The sequence below is a fragment of the Marmota marmota genome, unplaced genomic scaffold, assembly GCF_001458135.2.
Source record: "Marmota marmota marmota unplaced genomic scaffold, marMar, whole genome shotgun sequence".
Taxonomy (NCBI): domain Eukaryota; kingdom Metazoa; phylum Chordata; class Mammalia; order Rodentia; family Sciuridae; genus Marmota; species Marmota marmota.
This window is the reverse complement of record NW_026000242.1, coordinates 26,817,360-26,836,226: the sequence shown is the minus strand read 5'-3', so window position 1 is coordinate 26,836,226 and position 18,867 is coordinate 26,817,360.

Sequence of the window (18,867 nt, the reverse complement as noted above, 5' to 3'; positions counted from 1 at the left end):
CTTTCAAAGAACACATTGGTTGGTGTTCTGAAACTCTCTNTATCCCCTGTGTGCCTTGTAGGATGGAGCTTGTGGCCAGGTTTATAGCCCTCTTGGTCCATCTCCTCTGCCCACCTGCCCACCACTAATTTTTTTTTTTTTTTTGGTACTAGGGGTTGAATCCAGGACTGCTTAACCACTGAGCCACATCCCCAGCCCTTTTTTTTTTTTTTTATTTTGTGACAGACTCTTGCAAAGTTGCTCAGGGCCTCCTCCCTAAGTTGTTGAGGCTGACTTTGAACTTGTGATCCTCCTACCTCAGCCTTGAGAACCTCTGGTCTTACAGGTGTCCACCACTGCCCCCCAGCCCACCTGCACTTATAAAGTCCCATCCTATATTGTGCTGATGCCAAAGGAGACTTATGGGGCAGTGGTAAGTGTTTTGATAGATTTCAGTAAGTTCTTTTTCTCTTAGCTAGTTCCTAGTGTGCTTTATAGTCAATTCCAAGTTCAAAATTTGAAAAAATTTCAAATGACAAAACCTCATAGTTTCTTCTTTCAATCAGAAGATTCCCAAAGCCTTCTGTTGGGCTCTGTGATTTTACCCTACTCCTAAGATAATAAACAAGTCTGTTACTGTTTCATGGATGCTGATAGAAAACATAATACTCCAGAGGCTGAGGCATAGGACTTGGTTACAGCACAGCAAATAGCATGAGCTTCACGCTCACATCACACAGGGCAATGCAGGGAGCCAGACAGATGCTGTATATAAAGATGGTTTGCATCACAGCTGAGGAGCACCGAGGCTAAGGATTCCACTGCTTTTATAATGAATTGTAACAAGCCTGCTCTTTGTGCAGAGGGAGACAGACATTACCTCATCCCTCAAGGTTGCTTGCTGCAAACACCACCCAGAGAAGTGGTCTGGGTACAAAAGTAGTCAGGGAATTGCATTCTTGGAATACCTAGTGGGAACCTGAAGGAATGATCAGGACCCAAGGCAGACTCTCCCAACACCCCTCCTGTTCAGAATTCAGGGAGCGATGCCTGGATGGGCCTTGGTGAGGGTGAGACTCACTCTCCCACAGCCATCCTGTCTCCTTGAACTACAAACAGGACTGCAGAGAGTTTCTCAGCTCTAGGTCTGTGACTTCTTCACTCCCCAGCCCAGTACCCTGAGGGGCACATCTCTGGCTGCTGACTTAACATCTATTAGCAATATGATAGCTAAACTTTTTGGGGGCCCTCACTGTGCCTGGCACCATACCAAGCCCTTTACATGTGTTATGTCATTCAATCAACACAACCTCTGAAAAAGGAGATCCTTCTCATCACCCCCTCAACCACTTCCAGATGAGGAAACTGAGGTCCAGGAAATTTAGGGAGCTCACTGCCTGTCCACCAGCTAGTGAGCAATGGACTTGGGCCATAGTCTGACTGGCTCCAGTTTTCATGCTTCATTTCCTTGCTGATTCTTCCCTGTCTATAGGAAATGGGTTGTTCTATCAAGTTCTTCTTTACCAAGATAAATTGTTCTATACCTTCCCCTGACCTCCAGCCCCTGTGCCTACCCAAGGGCCCGGCTAGAATTCAGCAGATTCCTGGCAACCTTTGGAATACAAGTGCACGAGGAGGATGACTGAACAGGAGCAGCTGTCAAAGTGATCTGGGTTTCTGGAATAGCCCATTGTGCTCTATTTCCCAATGCAGAGAAAAGTGACTACAGTCATTCCAGAACAATTGGGGGCTCAAATGGCACCTTTTGCAAATTAGAGAAAGTCATTTGCTTGCCATTTACTCTTAAGTCATTTGCTTGCCATTTACTGAAAAACTGCAAATATGGAGAGGCCTATGTGCATGTCACCTCCTGCAGTGGGGCAGTGTGTACCTGCACAGCCATCCACGATCAGGCTCAGTCACACAGACCTGGTTCTTAACCTTCTCCCATTTACTAGCTCAGTGATCCTGGGCAGGTCTATTTCTAAGGCTCATTTCCATTGAATGGAGGCAAGTGCCTCCACAGGTTTGAACCAAGAAACAGGAAAAAAAGTTGCTCAAGTCCCAGGGCGGGTGAGCACTTCCTCTTGATGGAAATACTAAAAATCAGAGACTGGTCCCAGCATGGTCCAAGCAGGTCATCCAATCCTCTCTGTTGACCGCACTAGCCATAGGTGGGATAATCAGAATCCTTTAAAGTTCTTGTGTGTTGTTCTTGTAACAGTGAAAGAGGAGTTAGGCTAGTAAGTGAGTCTGGTCTTCAATTTCTTCTCTCTTCCCTTTCAATGACCTAAGTCTTCCATAAACCTCACCTTCCATGCCTGTAATCCCACTTACTCTGGTGACTGAGGTAGGAGTATCAGAAGTTTGAAGTCAGCTTTGGCAACTTAGTGAGACCTGTCTCAAAATAAGAAATAAAAAGGGTCAGAGATGTACCTCTGTTGTAGAGAACCCTGGGTTCGATCCTTAGTCCTGCAAAAACAAAGGGAAATAGAACAAGAGCTGTGAGGAAGTCTAGATACCCTGAACTAAAGGTCATAGCTAAAGGAAATGAAAAGCAGCTGTTCTGGTGATGGCCCCCTCTAGTGGCCAGACCTAGGTGTGACCACTATTCTCTCCAGGATCCAGACTTAGAAGTTCTGCTATTCCAACAGACACACAATTTGGGCTAAGAGGACAGGGTCAGACAAACCTGGATTCAAACTTTATTTTTGAGGATCCTGCAAGCTTCAGGCTGTTTAATAAATCTCTCCAGTTTCAGCTTTCTTATCTTTTGGAGACATTTGTTCCCCAGGATTGCAAATTTCTTCAGATAACACACATCTTCCTGGGACAAGTCTAGCACACTGAGGATTTAGTAGGTATCAGGTTTTATTAGGACTATTTGCTCTACAGAGGTTTGGCAAATGTGCTTGATGTGTAGGGACGGCTTAGGAAAGAAAGAGAGTGTAAGAGAGAAGGAAAAGGAATTCATCTTCCCTCTTCTCTGATTATCCAGCAACTACTAATGAAGGGAATCCAGGTGGCCCATTTCTGGATGCAATTAATTATAGATAATGGGTCTCATAAAGTCCCAGAGGGGTTCTTGGTTATTAAAGGAAATTAATGCTATAAGGAGGTAGATCTATCGATCGATCAATTGATGGAGAGATAGATAGATGATATATCTTCTAGAGTATTTTAAAAACTTACTTCTGTACATATCTGTAGAAAGATATCCCCAAAGATCTTGACCAGGTAACAGATTTATTTATTTATAGATCCAAAGAATGGCTACATGGTCCCCATTTTCTTCCTCTTTGTAGCTTGTTCCTCTTGAAGATTTTTTTTTTCATGGTTCTTTCTCTCTAAAGGCTTTTATACTCTGAAATGTTGCTGCTTTCATTAAATGAACCATGACTTCTCAGGCCAAATCTTAGGAAATCTCAAAACAGGGGCACTCATTCTTTATGAATAACATAAACAGTGGAATTCTGATATTGATTTCCAATACCCTGATCACTAGGATTTCTATTAGTTTGTTCAATATCAATTGTGTGCCAACAATTGTGCTGTGCCTCAAGTATACCCAGATGAGCAAGATAAAGCACCAACACAGAGCTCAGGGTCTAGTGGGGGATGCAGACTGTGGCATAGACAATTGCTGTGCAGGTGATGGCAGGCTAGAGTATGAAAAGCAAAGCATGGGAGCCATTAGATTAAGCAACTAGAAGAGGCATTTACCAGGAGTGGTGCAGAAACAGGCATGGGATGGGAAGGTACTGCTGGTTGGGCTCTTGGGAAGAAGATACTGAGACAACTTGGGGTAAAAGATGGTTAGTCAGGATTAACATCTATGAAAGGAGGCAGGTGAAGCAGGATTGATAGAGAAAGAAATTGAACTGCAGTGCAATCCTTTCAAAACCTTGGCCAACCAGGCGTGAGATTGTGACGAGAAAACTGCCCACGGTAGGAACCTGAGGCTGACTGGAACTGCTCTAGCTGCTCCTACACCACTCGTGAGGTTCCTGGATGTGGAGCCCAAAGCCATCTGCTGTCTGCTGATGCTCTCCTCACACCAAGGCAGCAAGCCCTTCTCCAGAGGGAATCTGGGTCATCCAGTATCCTGGCAACCTGAAAAGGAGGCTTCCTAGAATAAGGAATCATTAAACAAAATCCACCAGGTAATGAGGTGGGACAGGTAGGAAGTGGTAGAGGAAATAGCTGGTGTGGAAGGGTGGAAGAAACAGATACACTGCGTGAGAGAGACAGGAAGAGGCCAAGCTCTGGTCAGCAGTGAGAGTGTAGGGCTCAGAGATAGATTGGGAAGGTAGGAAGGGACAACACCTTGCAGGACCTTGTGGGCCACATTAGTGAGTTTGGATTGGATCCTAACAGCCTAAGATGTAAGGATGAGTTTAGAACATTGGCCTCTACGTGGGAGAATAGGTTGGGACTTGAGGTTGGGGTTGTGCTCAAAGGGAAGAAGCAGAAGGCCCTGTTGGCAGAGTGCAGGTGGAAGAACACCCCCAAGGAAAGATGCCACCAGAGAACAGTGCCTTCCTTTCAGGCTGAGTGCCAGTGGGCTTGGGAAGAGGCTGAGGACCCTCAGCAAGGCCTGGCAGCTTCTGCTTTTGCACTCTTGAAAGAGGTCCAACTACTACACAATTAACAACTCAAAACCAATCTGACTTCATCCACATCCTCATCAATTCCCCCTTTCTCCTATCATTTTGAAGCAAATCCCAGACATTATGTCATTTTATCCATACACATTTCAACATGTATACTTAAAAGATGAGGATATACTTTTAAAAATGTAACAGCAGCATTCCAAAGAGATGGTGGAGTAAGAGTGGGAGTAGGGGGTGGGGCTTACTGATCCAGGGACCCAGAACCAAGGAGCTGCAGAGTTTGAGGAGCCAGCAGCTTCTAGTTTGCAGGAGCTGCTGTTTGGGGCCGGGTAGGGACAGAAGGCTGATCTTGCAGGCTGTGCACAGAGCTCCTGTTCTTTGGTTTCTTTACTCTGTCCTATTTGAACAGTGAACATGCCTTGGCCTGTCAGAAAAAGAAAGTTGTTACTTTTTCACAGTTTCAGGAATAGGGTGATGCTGATGGAGGAAGATTAAGGATGAGATGCATGCAGGCCCTCCTGCTAAGAAAATGTGATTATCTCCCCAGGAAGCTAAAAATAAGAGGCAGTCTGGAAAGAACTCATAGGAAGATTGTGAGGACTAAGAAGAAAAAGATGTTATGAGCAGGAGGGATGATTCTCAGGAGAGGACAGTGAAGCTGGAGAAGAAGATGATAGAATTGGCTGCCAGCAACAGCAGGCAGCACCTACGCAGCTTCTAGACAGAGACATGCTCACGGGAGATGTGGGCAAGGAGGAAGAATAACGGATCCAGAGAGGATGAGGTGCCCGCTGGCAGCCATAGAAATCTCCTCGTGGAAGAGGCGGGAGCTCTATGCAAATGGCACCAGAGAGAAGCAAAGCTCCTTCCTGGTCTTTGGGCACAGGAATCTTTTCCTCCCATGTCTTTGAAGCTATGGGTGGCCTGCTTCCTGATGGCTTTCACTGGATTGCTGTCACTGTGACTTTTAGCCTAGTTATGAGCATTTTCTTTCAGGCTTCTTAACCATCATTTTTGGTTTGTTTTTCTTTCTTCTTCTTTTTTTTTTGAACTGCCATAGTCAGTTATTCTATATCATTTCCTCAGATCTGAATTGGGCTGGCTGCATCCCCAAACTGTGTTCAACATATTCCTCTGTATTTTCTCAAAATCATCCAGTTTGATGAGGCAAGTTCTAAATCAGATGAGATGGAGCTTTCAGCAGGACTAGGCTGAGCTGGATGTTAAATACCTCAAATGCAAGCCACCCCTGGAATCTACCCAGTATGCTGTTAGCAGGTGGGAAAGACAGATTCCACGGTGCATGGGTAAACACAGAGATGAGAAAATTTAAGCTAAACTGTGCTTATATCCTGTACACTGTTCAGTCACTTAATTTTAAAAAACTGAAAACCATGAACATCCTGTTGTTGATTCAACTCAATCATTTTTTTTGGACAGGGTCTATGGATCCTTGCCTTTGAGTTCTGCCATATTCTTATCCCATTGGTAGGCTCTGGGCATCCGTTTTGCTAAAACAGTGTCTTTGTTATTAAATGTTGAAAAGTTTTACATCATTATTGATCGAAATTTATTTTATGTAGCAAATGTTGTGGTCTGTGTCACTAAGGAACTGCGCTTTCCCCTCAGCCCCTTTGCATAAAGCTCCTGGTTGCTGCTCTTTGCAGCAACCTGCATGTTAGTTCCTACTCACTTTTGGTCAAGAAGGGTAATTGTGCTACACCAGATGTGAACTTAAAATGGATTCCCCCTTGTGGGGAAAATGGCTATGCTTGGGTCTCGATGCAGCCTTAGAAGTGTTTTCATTTGAAACAGCTCAAAGCTGTCATTGTGTACCCATTCCTCTCCCAGTTTACATGGGCCATACCAGCATAATCATTGTATTGAAATATTTGAAGGGCTGCCATGTGATGAAGCATGTCTACTCCTCCTGGGTCACCCCTGAAGAAAGCCTGGGGGCTCAAGTCTGAACTAACAGAGAAAGTTTTGACTGCACCCTAAGGAGCAGTTTTCTGATAGAGAACTCCATAAAGAGAAGACCGTTATGGAGGGTCCTCCATGTCCCGTTGGCATGTTACAAAGTGCTTTCATGCACATTGATTTACTTAAACCTCACCACAAACTCAGTCAGGTAGACTGGGCAGGCCCTTATTCCCACTCTACAGGGAAGGAAACTCAAATGAAGACATGGCTTGCCCCAAATCACTCAGATTGCAAGTGGAAGGACAAGGCTCAAATCTCGCTGCCTTCTGCAAGTGAAAAGATGGTCCACAGACAGATGCTGACCCTGAACATTTCTTGATGACTGGTGCTGTTGGATGACTGGAACATTTCTTGATGACTGGTGCTAGGGAGCACAGATATGAATGGACCTCTGCCACCAGGAAACAGTGGCAATAGAATAAAATGTTCATGTGTGAAACTCCAGGAAGACATTCCCTTGGCATCCTGGAATCTTAAAGCTAGAAAAATTACCTTATCCATCCAGTCTATCCTACTCTCAAAAACGAAGCATACTAAGCCTGGTTTTTAAAATGTTTGGTTGTTTCATAGTTCTGTATTCTCAAAAACTTATTTCTCCATGTTTTTCTCCCATTCCAATACTGATTAAGCACTGGTTATATGTCAATCATTCTGCTAAGCACTTTAGTCACATTAATATTTAATATTAATGGTATTAATAATTTACAATTGCATGTATATATTAGTTTCTATGATAAAATAATATTAATCGTGAGAAACTAGACGAATAATGGCCAGATCACGTATAAAAATAGAACCCAGGCGCACAATCTGCAGATACTAGTCCAGGCAGCCAAACCACCACATGATAGCAATTAGCTCCAAACAGTCAGGACTTAATCAATAACTGCCAGCTCCCCTGGTTTTTGGCTCTGCCTTCAACCTAGGACTAACTGGAGAAAGTCAAACATACACATGTTTCTAGCTAGCCCACCCTTCCAGCTAGCCCACCTCCAGCTTTCACATGCCTACAGCCTCCAATCACAGCAGACTCACGCCTACGCCTTTTCCCATTCTAGAGATTTCCCACTGCTTTGCCTGCCTTCAAATCTCCCAAACTCAACTGACGATGGCTAACTCCTTTGTCATAGCCAGCTCTACATAAATAGATTCTGAATGTTCTAACTTGGGTAGTCTTTATTTTCACAACTACCTATAAGGTAAATACTGATAGTCCTTCTATTTTCTGTGAAATAGAACTCAGGCTTAAGGTCATACAATCAATAAGTATACACTAAGGAATTTAAGTTCAGGTCTGACTGATTATAAATTCTAGGCTCTGAAACCCTTTTATCTTAGAGACCTCCAGGGTTTCTCGAACTTTTCAGTATGTCCAACCTCACTGTAAAGCCAGTTCAGGATCCTCACCAGCCTTTCTACCATTAAGTCCCAGGATGACTCTCCAACTCCATAGTCTTATTCCTGGGTCCTCTTCTTTCTTCTTTTTCTTTAACCTTCTGACCATCTGTTCTACTCCTCACTCTTTTTTCCCCCAAGACCAGGTTAAACTGTCAGGGGTCTCAGGGTACCAGTTTCCCCTTTGTTGATGGCCCTAGTGATGACTGCGAGTCACCTGGGAAAGCAAAGCAGATAGCAGTGAAGTCTAGCCCTTACATAACACTTGCTTAGACCCAGTTCCTGTTGTGACAAGTAACACAGTTGATTCTCACAAGTCCATGGTAAATGCAGCAATACCCCATGTTATAGGTAGAGAAAGGTAAGGCCACTTGTCTAATATCACACATCTACTAAGTGGCAGAGCTGAGATTCAAACCCAGGTAGCCTGACTTCTACTCAGATACTATACTCTGTGCTAGATATGAGAAGAAACAGACACAGGAAAATCACAAAGATTCCAGAATCTCAGCAACATTCACGTCTAGGACAGGTTGCCTCCTCGTTGCAAAAATCCTGCCCCAGGCTAAATTTAAGCAAAGCAGCATTTTTATTAGCTTAAATATAGAAGGTTGTGAGTGACTTGCCAATATGAAGCCTGGGCTGAGAAAATTACTTTGGAGATTTGTTTCCTTGGAATGTTAAGATAAACGTAGAATGTTGTATTCACCTATTGACAGTGAAACCCTACCTATGAGCCTGGCCCTGGACAGGGAGCTGGGAATGGCTATGGAATGGTGGTGTATTGTATTCTACAAATACCATCACATTTAATACTCACAACAACCGTAAACCAAGTACAGCAACACAGATCAGTAGTCCCAACTACCTGGGAAACTACAGCAGGAGAATCTCAAATTTGAGGCCAGCCTGGGCAACTTAGTGAGACTCTGTCTCAAAACAAAATTTTAAAAACATTGAGACGTAGCTCAAAGATAGAACACTCCTGTGTTCAATTCCTAACACCAAACCAAACCAAACCAAACCCATGTAGTGGTTATTATTATTCACATTTTAGAAGACAGAAAACTCTGACTTAGGCATGTAAGTAACTTTCCTAAGGAGATGCAGTAACAGAGCTGACTGGCAGCTCAGACCTATGATTCCCAAGCCTGGGTTCTGCACCACCATATGGATTTACCAGCCCAGGATTAATAAACCATCCTAGATCATCTCCTTAATAAGTGTTTGTTTTACTCAATTAATCCTTTTGCAGTTCTTATAGTATCCTGAATTTAAAGAGCCCTCAGGCAAGATTCAGGAAATGTTTCTGAAAAGATGGACCAACAGCTATAGACACCAACCTACAACTGGAGTCATCATTCCAGGGCCAAGATGAGGGCAGAAGAGGTGAACAGTGCCCCCTTTCAGAACAATCCTGAACAAACACATTTTATTGCTTTTACATAGATCTAGTCCTCCCAAGGCTTTGTGAGGCTGATGTCACATTGCCAGAGTGACAGCCAAGTAAGCTGAGACATGAAATAAATGCCAGAGCTGGTAAATGGTGGATCTGAGACATAAGCTCGTGTTATTGTCTCTAGGGCTACTCCCTTAGCATAGAGTGAATAATAGATGCCTGTCTTTTATGTGTGTTCCATTTGGAAAGAAAAATCCTTTAGCTTGCAAATGTGCAGCAAGTCAGGAGGGCTTTCTTTTTAGTTGTTCCTTTAAATCTCAGAGACAAATACTTGGGAGTTCTTCCTGCATCTGAGTATGAATGAAGATTTGAGAGAAATGGGTCTGGGGGGCTAAGTCAGGGCACAGCTGGATGTTTGTGCCTGGGATGGTCATACCATCTCAGTAAAGAGCTGTACCCTGTGTGGGTGTGAAATCCTGTGAATTATGGATATCTTCTTTTTCACAATATAAAAAGCCACATCTTGATGTGGCCAGCCCTTCACTGGGTGCTTTCCCTGTAGTGTGTTTTCCCTGCTAGTTGTGAAGTTGGGGGCATCCTGAGGCCTGCAGGCCTCTCTTAACAGATTCATTAATTTCGTCCATCAAATTGTCACACACATGATTGAACACCCCACATGGGACAGAAAAGGTGGAACACTGAAGCCTATCTGCTTGGGCTTGAGTCTTGTTATGGCTACTTCTCGATCATGCAAATTTGGTTAAGTGCCTTAAACTCTCCAGGCCTCAGTTTACATCTCTGAACAATGGAGATAATAATAGATCTTACCTGTGAACTAGTGTGAGGATTAAATGAGTTGTTGGGTAAGTACTCAGAGCACGGCCTATGCTGTGGTCATGGTTTGAGTAACTGTTTGACTGCTATCCTTTGCTGTGTGACAGGCTCTGAGCAACACAGGAAAGTACCACAGTGTGCTCGCCCCCAGGGAGCACAGGGTTTTGCTGCAGAGATAACACAAGGTAAACATGTCATACAAGGTCAAAGCAATGCATGTCCTCAAACAGAGACAACAGAATATCGTGGAGGGTGCAGGATGTGATGGGTGTTTGTTTTTTTCTATGAGTTTTTCTTATTCCTTCCACTACTCCCTTGTAGTTTACATCATGCCATTTCCTTTTTTTGGGAGTGGATACTGGGGATTGAACTCAGGAACACTGGACCACTGAGCCACATCCCCAACCCTATTTTGTATTTTATTTAGAGACAGGGTCTCACTGAGTTGCTTAGTGCCTTACCATTGCCGAGACTGAGTTCGAACTCACAACACTCCTGTCTCAACCTCCTGAGATGCTGGGATTACAGATGTGCACCACCACGCACAGCCCATGCTGCCATTTTCTGAAACATGACATTCTAGATGTTTAGAAAAAGCCAGTTCAAGTCAATTAATAAACAACCAAGGTAGCTGAGACCCAGAGAGGTGGAGTGGATTGCCCAGAGTTAGCTTCTGGTGATAGCACTGACCCCCAGACCACTGCTCTTTGTCCACCATTCCAAACAGCTTTTTTGATGTGTTGACTCTCCAATGTGTAGGGCCACAGAGTTCACCCTAATAGCTCTTTGTCAGCTAGGATATGACATTGGGAGGAGATAGATGTTTAGGATCTGTAGAACAGCCACAATTCTTATTTTCACTCAGAAGTTTGCCCAGCACTCCAGGGAGGCCATTTTCAAAACTTCCAAGGACAGAATAGACCTGATAGGGGGCTGTGCATATCTGAGCCAGCCTAGAAGACAGATGGAGCAGCCTAGTGGCTATGAAGGACTGGTATATAGGAAAAATAAACTTTTTATTCTACAATCACTCACAACACTCAATACTTCACTGAAGTCACTTATGTAAAGTGGCATGTTATTTGCTTATTAGCTATACCCATCCTCCTGTATACTTTAAAACATCTCTAGATTACTTAGAACACCCAATATAATGTAAATAATCGTTATACTACATTGTTTAGGGAATAATGGCAAGAAAACAAATGCTTCTACATGTTCAGTAGAGATACATTTTTTTCAAATATTTCTCATCCACAGATGCAGAATTTGTGAATACAGAAGGCCAAAGGTAACATGTGCCTGTACATAATTAATGGTTGTTGAACTTACATTAAAATTAAAAACATGACTATCCACTCCCAGATATTTTGGCCACTCTGATTTAGAAAGCTGATCGTTGATAGGATTTATTAATAAGGGTTTATACATGTACCTCTTTCATTGTTTTATATCTCTCCCCAACTGTTTGCATGGGCTTGGAAAGCTATTTGAGATTCCTGACCGTGGCTGACATTTTTAAAGACCTGAAGTTCATGTTTTCTTTCCCTGTCCTTTTTACCTCCTGCACTGGACATATCATAGAAAAGAAAAGAAGGCTCTGTGTCCCTGAACACTGTGTGCTTATTATTGATGTCCAGACCTTTCCTCTATGCCCAACCATCTCTAAACAATGCAGGCTTACTCATTCAAAGAGTCCTATCCTGCTTTCAGATGCCAGGCACGGAGAGATTTAGAATATCTGATTGCTAAAGACTGGATTTGAAGTGTTCTTCCAAAACCCATGAGTGACCTTTGCTCACCAGCTTTTGGTGCTCCTGGGAGGTGGTGGAACCTTTAAGGAGGTGGGGCATAATGGAAGGAAGTTAGGTCATTAGAGGCATGCTCTTGAAGGGGATACTGGGACCCTGGTTGTCTCTCTCTTTGCTTCCCTGCTGCTATGAGTTGAGCAGCTGCTTCAGCCATGCATTCCTACTGATGTACAGCCTCACCTCAGGCCCCAAAGTAAAAGCCAACCATGAAATTCAGGCTCTGAAGCTATGAGCCAAAATAAAACTTTTATCCTTATAAGTTGATTATTCCAGGTATTTTGCCATGTAACAGAAAGCTGACTAACACACTGATCCACTGGTGAACCCTTGTTTTCTGGTCCCTTCATCTCTGTGATGAAGCTGGTACCATTATTAACATTAGTCTTATATGAGTTTCCTACTGCAGCTGTAACAAATTACCATAAAAAATAGTGACTTAAAACATTACACATTTATTCTCTTATAGTTCAGAAACCTAAAATCAAAGTGTCAGCTGGGCTGCATTCCCTCTGGAGGCTCTAGGAGAGAATCCATTTCCTTACCTTTTCCAGTTTCTAGAAGTTGCTTGCAATTTTTGTCAGAGGGCGGAGAGGGTGGGGGGTGGGGAGCTCAAGGTCTCTGTCTGCATCACACATCTCTTAATTTTCCTCTGTTTCCATTAACATAGTTTTTTTTATCTGATCCTCTTGCCTCTCACTTATAATCATCCTTGTACTCTGACACTGGATCATTGGGATAATCCAGGATAAGTTCCTCATCTGAAGATTCTTAACCATGTCTGGGAAGTGCCTTTTGCCATGTAAGGTAACATTCACAGATTTCAGAAACTAGGCCATGAGCATTTTGGCCATGTTATTTCACCAAATAAGTTGTATTTTTGTCCCTTGATGTGAGGGCCACCTCCACCCTTGCTCTTGGGTGGGCCCCATTGGTGTTCCTGGAAAGGATAATCCCACCCATCCTAAGTCACTCCCTGCATGGGTCTCAACTATGGCTCTTGCAATTCCCACTGACATGCTCCACGCTTTTCAAAAGCATGCTCTGAATCAGGATAAGGAAATTAGAGACTTCCCAGCTCAGATTCACATGTCCCCCCAAGCCTCTATACCTGCATGTTGAGTTGGGGTACAAATCCCCCTTTCACTCATCTAGTCCAGAATTACAAATGAGGCTGGAATCCAGTATGTCTTAATATATTTTAAAAATCCTGATTTAAAATGATCAGTTCTCCTGCTTAATATGCTGCTGTTGCCATGGTGACTAGAGGCTAGTGAAAGAGATTCTCTTGTCTCTTCCCCATTTTCCAAACCCTCTGCACATTTCCTTAGCAAATTTCCATTGTGTTCATTTATGGCTGTATCAGAAACACTCTCCTGCCTAAAGAAACCCTCCTCTGCTTTCTATGGTGGAGATCTCTGTGTCCTGCACATCCAGCCCCTGGGACTGATAAGGCATAGGTTGGCACATTATGACCTTCCTCTAGGCAAATGGAGAAGGAATCTGCAGATGTGCTACCAATGAATAAATAATAAGCATCCCACTGCCCCATGTCTGCACCTTGTGGATATCAGTGCTGGCAAGGAGGAAGGATAGAGGGAGGAAGCAGGGGAGGACAGAGCTGATCCAGGGCCTGGAAAGAACAGAAGCTGCTGAATCTACTTCTCAGGCTCTCTCTCTCTCTCTCATCCCTTTAGAAGCAAAGAAGCCAATCCCCCATCCCCTACTTATGTAATATGGGGCTTACTAAAGCCTACACAGCTGGACTGGAGGCAGTGAGGTGAAGTCCAAGATGTAGAATGGAGAGATCTAATTTTGCTTACCTCCTCTGCGACCTCAAACAGTGCAATCTTCCAATCACAACTTCATCTATAAATTGGGATAGAGACCTCTGTCCACCCTGCTTTGAGAGACCATGGTGAAGATCAGATTGGGTCCTCAGTATGAAGGTGCTTTCAGAACTCTGTATGGGACTATAAACAGGCTGCTTTGTTACTGATGGTAATGATGACAAGGGTAAGGATAGTCATTTGCATATGCTGAGTTCTTACCATGTGTCAGGCACTGCTGCTTTACATGCATTGTCTCACTTCACCTGTTTGAAGTAGGTACCATTATAGCCCCCTCCATTTTCTAATAGAAGTAACTATGGTCAAGGTCATGGGGTTAGTAAATAGCAGAGCTGGAGCCTTACTCCTAACCTCCCTGCTCTGCAGAGACCACTGGGGTCTGGAAGGACCCAGCTTTGCATCACTGAGACCAAAACACCTGACAAGAACAACTTAAAGGATGGAAAGTTTATTTTGGCTCATGGTTCCAGCAGTTTAGTGGGCAGACTCCGTGATTTGGTCCAACATCAGGTAGCACATCATGGTGGAAGGGCAAGGCGGAAAAGAGCTGCTCCCCTCATGACAGCCAGGAAGAAATGAGGTCCCCAGTAGGGACCACAGGGGAGATGAATTTTTCCAGGGCATGTCCCCAGTGACACATCTCCTCCAGCCCTGCCCTACTTGCCTACAGTTAATGCCCAATCTGTCCATTCAACTTTGGATGGACCCATTAGGTTACAACTCTCACACAGAGAGTCACAGTCTAGTCATTACACCTCCAAACATTGCTGCATTAACACAGGAACTTTTTGGGGACACATCATATCCAAACCATGACACAAGCAAAATCTAAGGCTTTGTCCAAAGGCTGTCTTCAGATGGGCCAAAAAACAAGCTGAAAATTTTGATTCTAGTAAGGCTAACTAGAGGAAGGGATGCCCTAGATTCCAGGAACACATGAGAACCAGTTCAACAGCAGGGGCCACGTAATGAATAAATTCAGGACTCTGGACTCAGCCTGCTGAGGAGAGCTGGAGGGAAATTTATCAGACACCTACTGCCTAGAGGAAAAAGGGTCACCATACTTACAGGGTCTGAGGGCTGGGCCTTGGGAGAGAATGAGCACTCAAGCCTAGGACAAGAATGCTCAGTTTGGATTCTGTCTTAGTCCTAAGAATGGTGGGTAGTGCATGGGCAGTAGCTGCCTCTGATTGGCTGAAAGAGTTGTTGAAAGCAGGGGTATGAAGCACACTTTGTATACACTCTTGCATATTCTTCTATACTTCTAGGATAGGCTGAGGACTGAAACCTTCACAGAATATTCTGAAGCATCTTTAGGAAGAAATGGCATGTGTGTCTTAGGCCAGTTACCTAGAAGCAGAGTCTAATGCACAAATTTGGTCCATGTCTTTTAATGAGGGAATCTTGTGTGAAATCCATAAGGGAGGGAGCCAGGCAGGAAAGGGGAAAGAGCTGAGCAAGGATGTAGCTTCAGGTAGTTTATCCTTGGTCTGATGAAAAGGTAGAAGGCTCTGAAGGGTAGATAGCACCCAAAACCCCCAGACCCAGAGCAAGAGATTTGGCTTTTGCTTTCCTACTTGAGTCAATAATTGGCTTTCAGTCCCAGTGGGGGAATTTCCTGGGCCTGGGCTCCTGCTGTCCAGGGCAATGTTTTGGAAAATGAGGCAGCTGTGAATTGTTAGAGAGGAAAATTAATATTTAGTGAGTACCACTTGCTGTCAATGACTGTGAAAAGTCTGAGCTATTAGACTTCTAACCACCAACTAACAAGTTAGCTTGCCACAGAAGAAATAAGTCTTGAAGGTCAGAAAAGAAGGATAGTATTTTACTCACACTAGCGGTAGCTAGAATACCAGATGTGCATGCCAAATCCCCAAGCCCCAATTCCAACAGGGTGAGGCAAGACAGGAAGTTGACTCTGGCACATGCGGTGGGTTGCATGGAAGGAAGAGGCACCCTGAGCTGGGAAAAACCAATATTTTATAAAGGCCACCAAGCAGCTCTGGAGGGAGACACTATGTCTAACTTCAATGCTGTTTGCTATACAAACATCTTAAAAGAATGTCTGAAACAAAAGGAAGAAAGTACAAGAGTTTCCAAATAAGAAATGGAAAATTGTCTCCCAACATGCAACGTCTATGTATCCACAGAAAACCTATGACAAGAGGGTTATTAATTCATCCAAATTTAATAATGTTGAAGTTGAAACTTAAGCACCCACCTTGCAGAACCAATTAAGGCTTTAAAGTAGCTAAAGGAGGGGAAAAAAATCAATCCTACCTTCAGGTGGGTATGAAAAAGCATCACAGAGGCAGTAATCCTCGACCTGAGTTTTAGAAGATGGGTAAATGGTTGCCAGGTGGAGTACAGGGGTGGGACAGAGTGGTAAACACCTGGAGGGAGGCTCTATGGGAATTCCATGCAGAAGGAGCAAAGGCAAGTGAACATGCTTGGTGTATTTGGGAGTTGGGTAGCTATGCCATATGTTCTTAAAAAAAAAAAAAAGACAAAAAGATAATATTGAAGAGATAAGTCCAGAACTCAGATTTAATGGACAGCCATTTCAAAGAAGTGAAAGATATTAATAGAAGTTTCCGATTTCTCTTTCACTTCTTGCTTGAAAGCCACTTTATCTCTACCAGTAGAGATATTACAGCTATTTTAAATCCCTTTGTTTCTCAGGGACTCCATCCTATAGGTCCTGAAGATGGAGGGATCCATTGTCCAGCTGAGTATGCTCTGAAAGGCTCCTAGGATTCAGGATAAGCCTCAACTTTCTCCTAATAAAACTTGGATTGAATTATCTCACATTAAGACTTGTGAGCATGGGGCTGGGACTGTGGCTCATTGGTAAAGCACTCACCTAGCATGTGGGAGGCACTAGGTTTGAGCCTCAGCACCACATAAAGATAAACAAATAAAAGTATCTACAACTAAAAAAATAAAGATTTTTTTTAAAGGCTTGTGAGCAGAAAAGCCCTATTACCTGTCATTTCTGTTTGGGGGGAACAAATAAGTAATCGGGCCTTTGGGAAGTCAGCCAATTACCCATCTGGCTCAGTGAGGCCTGCATCTTCTAAGCCCTACGGGGTTTATCAGAGACGAAACAGCCAAGAGGCAGGGGTAGGAAACACAGGACGTGATCTGACCCTTGCTTTCCTTGCTCACTTCTTCTTATACCCACTACCTGTTGCTAGGTTCATTCCAGCTTTCCTGTCCCTATTTATACTCCTCAAACAAGCAGAGCTTTGCATTTTTCTACTTTTCCTATTGGGATCCTCCTTCTCCAGAACTTCACATGCCTGGCTCCTCCTTATCAATTAGGGCTCCATTCAGATGTCACTGTTCAAATGTCTCCCCTCACCACCCTCGAAAAACTCCTCCCAACATCCTCTCTCCCTTGTGGCCATGGCAAATTTTGTGTGCCAACTTGACTGGACCATAAGGTGCCAAGATGCTTGGTTCAACCATTATTTTTTGTGTGTCTGTGAGTGTTTCAGATGAAATTAACATTTACATTTATAGAGTAAAGCAAACTGACTTCCCCAATGTGGACCATGATCGTCCCATCCACTAAATGAATAAAACAAAAGACTAAGTAAGAAATAATTCTCTCTCTGCCTGTCTTCAATCTCAGACATTGGTCTTTTCCTACCTTCAGACTCAGACTTGAACTGGAATGTACACTATAGGTTCTTCTGGTTGTCAGACCTTTGGACCAAGCCTGGAACTTTCAGTTCTCTTGGGTCTCAAGTTTACCGATTGCAGATGTTGGACTTCTCGGCATCTATAATTGTGAAGCAGAGTCACACTGAAACAACTCCTGGAGGAGGTGAGCACTCACAACTTGGAAGGAGGTGAGTGTGAGCAGGGACAGCACGAGCCTGCTGGCTGAGCTCCGCTGATGGACAGCACAAGGTCATGTTCTGCACTCAGAACTGGATCTGCACACCTTTGTGATGAATGTTCAGAGAGAAAACCCCAAGAGGAAGCAGAACGCCACGATTGTGGACTCACCTAGAATGCAGCCCCACTGCTCTGCAGCTCTGTGAGAGTTCTCAAGTTCCACCCAGCCCAACTCTGAGCCTCAGTTTCCTTTTTCTGAAATAGAAATAGGGATATCTCCCTCATAAGCCCTTTTGTGCACAGTGTATAAAATACATGAAGCACGCAGCATAGGGCCCAATACAGCTAACGAGTATAGGAGAGTCCTTCTGATCCCTCCCGCGGCTCAAGAACCTTCTCCCACTTTCCTCCCACTTTCCCCATAGGCAGGGCCAATAAACAGGGCTCCTCCTGCCCATAGACCCCCCTCCATCTTTCACCCCAAACAAGATGCCAGAGGAGAACGGCCGCCCCTGTGGGAGGAACTGGGAAGCCAGTGTGGGAAAGAGCTCCAGGAGTGGGACGGATTTCCTGAATTTGGGGATGAGAAGCTGGTGACAGAGGAGGTCTGGGCTGGCTTCCTGTCCCCAGCCCCACTTCCCAGGGGAGCTTCAGTTTCTCCTGCTTGCCTATTTCTGGAACTGTGTTTCCAAATATTTCTCTTTGCTCTCAAAGACTCTGAATTGAAGTGTGTTAAATGACTGTGAGCTGAGAACCCAGCTGACTTCTTGCTTAAAGGTCACCTTAAGTTTTTTTTTTTTTTTTAAAGCAAAGAAATCGGGCTTTCCTCTGAATGTTGTGTCCCTACTAATAATAACACTTTGGGGTCACTGTCTCCATGTTGTGCTTTTCAAAATGCCTTCACTGACCTAACCGCATTTGATTCTCACAAAACTCCACAAAGTAGCCAGAGCACGTATCACCAGCTGGTTTACAGAGGAAGAAACTGCAGCTCAGAGAGTTTGTATCTTGCAGAGACTGTCAGTGCAGAAAAAAAGGTCATTTCAGGGCTCATACCTTCCACACAGAGCAGGATCTGGGCCCACACAGCCAGGTGGCAGTGGGAGTCAAACCCCTTTTCAGGCATCCCAAATGTTGAAAAGAGTTCAGGGAGATCCAAG